This window comes from Somniosus microcephalus, chromosome 6 (genome assembly GCF_052327205.1).
Source record: "Somniosus microcephalus isolate GS21.2 chromosome 6, FLI_Smic_1.0, whole genome shotgun sequence".
NCBI lineage: Eukaryota > Metazoa > Chordata > Chondrichthyes > Squaliformes > Somniosidae > Somniosus > Somniosus microcephalus.
The window spans coordinates 22,497,503-22,503,502 of NC_140992.1; the positions used below are offsets into that span (position 1 = coordinate 22,497,503).

At 49.4% G+C, this 6,000-nt stretch overlaps 1 protein-coding gene across 1 annotated transcript in view; it reads right to left on the reverse strand.

Annotated features, from left to right (window-relative positions):
* Nucleotides 1–4,895, reverse strand: part of agtr1a (angiotensin II receptor, type 1a) — an 80,663-nt gene extending 75,768 nt beyond the window's left edge. The window contains exon 1 of the mRNA XM_085989848.1: nt 4,571–4,895. The gene's annotated coding sequence lies outside the window, so the exon portion shown is untranslated. The remainder of the gene's footprint in view (nt 1–4,570) is intronic.
* Nucleotides 4,896–6,000: the final 1,105 nt, after the last annotated feature.

Sequence of the window (6,000 nt, forward strand, 5' to 3'; positions counted from 1 at the left end):
AAGAGTGAAGGCTGCACACGCCTCTGGTGTCAGGGGGAAGGAGGTGGCTTTGATGAGGGGCCTGGCTTTGTCTGCATAGAGGGGCACCCACTGGGCGTAGTAGGAGAAAAACCCCAGGCATCTCTTCAGTGCTTTTTGGCTGTGGGGAAGGGGTAGCTCCATTAGGGGGCGCATTCTGTCGGGGTCGGGCCCGATGACTCCGTTCTCCACCACGCAGCCGAGGATGGCCAGGCGCTTGGTGTGAAACATACATTTTTCCTTATTGTACGTTAGGTTCAGCCGTTGGGCCGTACGGAGGAAATTTGCTAGATTAACGTCGTGGTCCTGCTGGTCGTGGCCGCAGATGGTGACGTTATCCAAATAGGGGAAGGTTGCCCGCAGCGCGTTCTGGTCAACCATTCGGTCCATCTCCCTTTGGAAGACCGAAACCCCGTTGGTGACGCCGAAGGGGACCCTAAGGAAGTGGTAGAGGCGGCCGTTTGCCTCGAAGGCAGTATACTGGCGGTCCTCATGGCGGATGGGCAGCTGGTGGTACGCTGACTTAAGGTCGATGGTGGAGAATACTTTGTATTGCGCAATCTGATTGACCATATCAGATATGCGAGGGAGGGGGTACGCGTCCAGCTGGGTGTACCGGTTTATGGTTTGGCTGTAGTCGATTACCATGCGGCGTTTTGCAGTGGTTTTAACGACTACAACCTGGGCTCGCCAGGGGCTAGTGCTACCTTCGATAATGCCCTCCTTCAAGAGCCGCTCCACCTCAGAGCTGATAAAAGCTCTGTCCCCGGCACTGTACCGCCTGCTTTTGGTAGCGATGGGTTTACAGTCGCGGGTGAGGTTAGCGAACAGGGGAGGGGGGGGGACTTTTAATGTGGAAAGGCTGCAGGTGGTTTGCAGCGGGCGATTTAAAAGTTGTTGGTTGCAGACTGTGAGTGGGGGGAGGGGTCCACCGTATGCTAGTGTGACACTCTTAAGGTGGCACTGAAAATCCAACCCTAGCAGGACGGCAGCGCAAAGACGGGGCAGGACTAGCAGTTTAAATTTTTGATATTCAGTGCCCCCTACTGACAGGGTCACCACACAGTAGCCGCTGATGTCCATTGACTGGGACTTGGACGCCATAGAAATGCGATGGTGCGTTGGCAGAATCGTGAGGGAGTGGCTACGTACCGTGTCGGGGTGGACGAAACTCTCTGTGCTCCCGCTGTCGATCAGGCAACTGGTGGCGCGGCCGTTTACCGCGATATCCATCATGGAGCTGGATAGATGGTGAGGGTGGCCTTGATCCAGCGTCACGGAGGCCAGTATGTGGCTTAGTGAGTCACTATAGTCATCCGCCGAGACGGTGGTCGGTTCCGGTGACGAAATGGCGGTTGAGTGCGTTGGATACGATGGCGGCGGATGCCATGCGGCCGGGGGTACACAAAATGGCGGATAAGATGGCTGCTCCCACGGCCCGCACGCTGCGCTGCTGGCTGGCTTCCCCTTGCAGGCGTTAGCGTAATGGCCTTTCTTCCCGCAGCCCGAGCAGGTAGCTGTCTTAGCTGAGCAGTGCGCTCTGGGATGTTTTAACTGGCCACAGAAATAGCATTTTTGGGCCTGGTTACTGGGCATCGAAGCAGTTCTTACCGGAGGCTGCTGTCTCGGTTGGGTCGCTGCAGCGGTTGGTGCCGGGGGCGGCGGTCCCGTGTCCCACGGTTTCGATTGCCATGTCTCGGCGCCGTTACGGGGGTATGCCTCGAGGTTTCGGTGGGCCTCCTCTAACGAGAGCGCAAGGGCAATGGCCGTCTTCAGGTCGGGTTCCTTGCTTTCTAGCAGTCTCTGCCGGGTGTGGTCTGACTGGAGGCCCCTGACGAAGGCATCACAGGCGAGTCCCTGCGCGTGCTCCACAGCCGTTACCGCTTTACAATCGCAGTCTCTGCAGAGTGCCAGTAGCGCCCGTGCAAATGCCCCTACCGATTCTCCCGGTTGCTGCCTGCGGGATCCCAAGAGGTGTCGGGCGTAAATTGTGTTCACTGGGCGCGTATATTGCCCTTTTAGTAGCTCGAGGGCCGCCACGTACGTATTAGAGTCCCGGATTAGCATATATACTTGATGGCTCACCTGGGCGGTCAAAATTTTCAGTTTGTGATCCTCCTCTGTAACCTGTGAGATTGCGAGGAAGGATTCAAAGCAGCTCAGCCAGTGTTCAAACTTGGCTGATGCACCCACATCTTGAGGGTCGAGGTCCAGGCGTGGTGGTCTGAGGGCTCTCAGCAATGTCTGCTGTATCCGTTGCTGTTGTTGCTCCTCAGGTGTCGCCATTTAACTTTTAGCTAATAAAATTGATACGCTTATCAATTACTTCATAAAAGGTGATGAGTCGAAGAAGAGATGATGAGTCGAAAGAAGAGATGAATAAGGCTTTTATTAGCTAAGAAGAGACCATGCTTCTTCGTGAGTGACTGAACAAGTCTGAACGAAACCCACACAGTGGTGGGTGGAGTCAGCTGAGGCATGCCTCCATACACAGCGCCACCCAGAGGTGGCAATATACAATACAGTGGTTTACCACACTCAGCTTCTGTGAATTTGTATTCTTCAGTAAAGAAAGACTGGATATTTAAGGTGTCAACTGTGGCTTAGTGGGCAGCACTCTTGCCTCTGAGTCAGAAGGTTGTGGGTTCAAGTCCCACTCTCGCCTCCGAGTCAGAAGGTTGTGGGTTCAAGTCCCACTCTCGCCTCTGAGTCAGAAGGTTGTGGGTTCAAGTCCCACTCCAGAGACTTGAGCACAAACTCCAGGTTGACACTCCCAGTGCAGTACTGAGGGAGTGCTGCACTGTCAGAGGTCAGGTTGACACTCCCAGTGCAGTGCTGAGGGAGTGCTGCACTGTCAGAAGTCATAGAGTCATAACGGCACAGAAGGATGCCATTCAGCCCATCGAGTCTGTGCCAGCTCTCTGCAGAGCAATCAAGTCAGTCCCATTCCCCCTGCTCTACCCCCCGTAGCCCTGCAAGTTTATCCAGTCTCCACTTGAAAACATTGAGTGTCTCCTTTGGGATGAGACGTTAAACCGAGGGCCCGTCTGCTCTCTCAGGTGGATGTAAAAGTTCCCATGATGCTATTTCAAAGAAGAGCAGGGGAGTTCTACAAAAGTCCTGGCCAATATTTATCCCTCAACCAACATCACTGAAAAAACAGATTATCTGGTCGTCATCTCATTGCTGATTGCGGGATCTTGCTGTGTGCACATTTGCTGTTGCGTTTCCTACATTACAACAGTAATTTTCGAAAGTACTTCATTGGCTGTAAAGAGCTTTGTGATGTCCTGAGGTTGTGAAAGGTGCAATATAAATGCAAGTCTCTTTTATAAATGAGTCAATTACTTTTGTGGTTGTATAAAATTTTTGCATCATGGGTACTATTGTTGAACTAAAGCTGTTACAAACAGCAGGTTTATTATCTCTCATGTTAACAGTGATTTTAAAAGAGGCACCGCCTTTATAAAAGCATGTTTCGCAAACCTTTTCTTGCTCGAGAAGCACTGTGCGTTATATATCTCACACACAAGTGAAGCACCCTAACATGATTTTTAGTTTTAAACACAACAAAAAAAAAGTAAACACTTTCTCATGAAGACACTGCCCCTTTAAAGATTACGGGCACAGTATCTCATTTTCTCTTGGGTGTAAAGCTTGCCCCGGTGGAGGGCATAGAAGAAAACTGGACAGGAGGTATCGCAATTCTGTAACCCAACCCATCCGACTTTCTGTCCATTAATTTAAATGGGTGGTAAAATTGGGCAGGTGGTATTACAGACGTGTGAGTGGTGTGACCCTGCCGTGTGACCCTGCCCAATTTTGCGTTCCATGCAGTCAATTCTTTATTTCAAGTGCTGAGAGGAAAATCTGCCCCTAAACATTTTCACTATTCCAGAGAATTTCTACAAAATTTTCAGACCTTTCACAGCTATCTGAAACACAGGGGTGAATTCTTACTTTTACCGCAGCCCATGTTACCCCCCCACCCGCCCGATTTTCGTTTCCATGATGCCAACGATACTGCCCGTTTATGCACGGTGTTAACAGTGAAAACTCACCCCTTACCCAAGCCTCTGATTATGGTTACAGTACTGCCAGTGGGAAATACACACAACTGACATTGTCCTTTACATAAGCACACACTTTCTTTGTTTGGAAATTGCAGCTAATTATACTTTTCTCATCTCGGTAATCACCGAACCCTTCACCGAGCAGAGGCTTGTAGTAAAACCAAAACGTACTCAGGCAGCGAGGTTAGTAATGCCCTCATTCTGTGCCAATCTGCAAAATGTGTCATGCGAAAGGCGCACATTAAACAGAAGTGTTTTAAGCATGAACAAAAAATGCCCCTGTAACAACTGGATCACATTGGTGAGAGCGCAGCTGCCGAGCAACATCAAATGAAGGAATAAATATTTCTAAGGACAGGCACCAGGAAAAGGGATGAAAATGCTGGAAATTACCCTGGCTACAATTCTACAAGAGCGACGGGTAACGAGGGGGCAAATACAGCGCCGGCGTCTTCTAAGAAGAATGTTGACTTCCTTACCTGACCGGTGAGCTATTTGCCCGGAATTCTCAGTCTGTTTGGGCGCCGAGGCTGTCAACTGAAGAAGAGGGGCACATTGCTGCAGGTAGACTGCTGGAAGGGGTGACAGCAGATCTTCATTTATGCTCAGCCTGACAGCCACGGGGAGGAGCGGACACTCCCAGGCGCAGGTAGAGACGAAACTCCCCTCTCCGATTTGCAAGAGGTGATTGACACTGCTGCTCAGAAGCAGTGAGACAATTTACAGCCCAATTTCCTGAGAGCTGTTTGTTGCTGACTGCTGTGGTTCATTTGCTATGCAGCGCTGGTCTCGGGTGACCTGGGCTATGACTCTTATTTCTAGTTTGTTTGTAATCATGTTTTGCGTCAGTAATTAAGTTCTGAGAGTAACGGAAATGATCACAAAATAGGATCTCATGTACTCCAGAAATATCCTGCTTTAACCCTTTAGTCACCAAATCTGTTTTGCAGCACCCAGTTTCTCCACACATCTTACTTACTCACTTTGTGCATGTTATATACTTAAATGATCTAATTGGTTTGATGTACTTATAATGTCTTTTTATTTATTATCTGTTTTTTTTTTACTTCTGTTACCGTAAAACAATAACTTGCATTTACGTTGTGCCTTTAACATTGTAAAATGCGAGAAAAAAAAAGAGGTGACCTGATCAAGGTCTTTAAAGTTATGAAAGGGTAGACGCAGAGAAGATGGTTCCACTTGTGGGGGTGGAGTAAGGTCCAAAACTAGGGGTCAAAATGTGTGCTTCACAGCAGCGTAATTAGACAAAGATGGACACAGAGCCAAACAAAGCCATTTCCTGCTTCCTCCATCAGCTGTCACTGATGCAATCAATAGAAGTAAAAATCGGGTGGTTTCTATCACTGGTGGACGACCCGCAATGCCAGTGTTACACCCGAGCGGCAAGATCGAAATCTGCCCCCACACCTCCACAATGTTCCTGACTTCGGGGAACACCCTCCTTCAACATCTCTGAATTGTCACCTCCCTCCCTGGTTTCAAAAGCCTTTGAATACCCCTTTCTTTTTGACTAGGCTTTCAACACCCCACTTCCCCCACCACCCTCCACCCCCCAATCCCTCTCTTCATTTTCACCGTCCTGCCCCAAGCCCACTCTTTTTTTCACCGCCTTGTAAAGTACTCTGTGATGTCTCGCTACAGAAATTCAAGTTGCTGATGTTACAGCATACATCAGCTGCCAAGATACGTCTGTGCTACTTACTACTGGCGGGTCTCCTGGAGAAAGTTGACTGATTACTCAACCAACAGCACAATGCAGAAAATATCATTGAAACTTTACCGTTTGCAATACTTTCCATATTATCTGTCTACATCTGCACTATCCTCTCTGTGCATTATGCCACGGAGTTGACCCTCCTCTCCCCAGTGTAACACAGAAAAAGGTCAA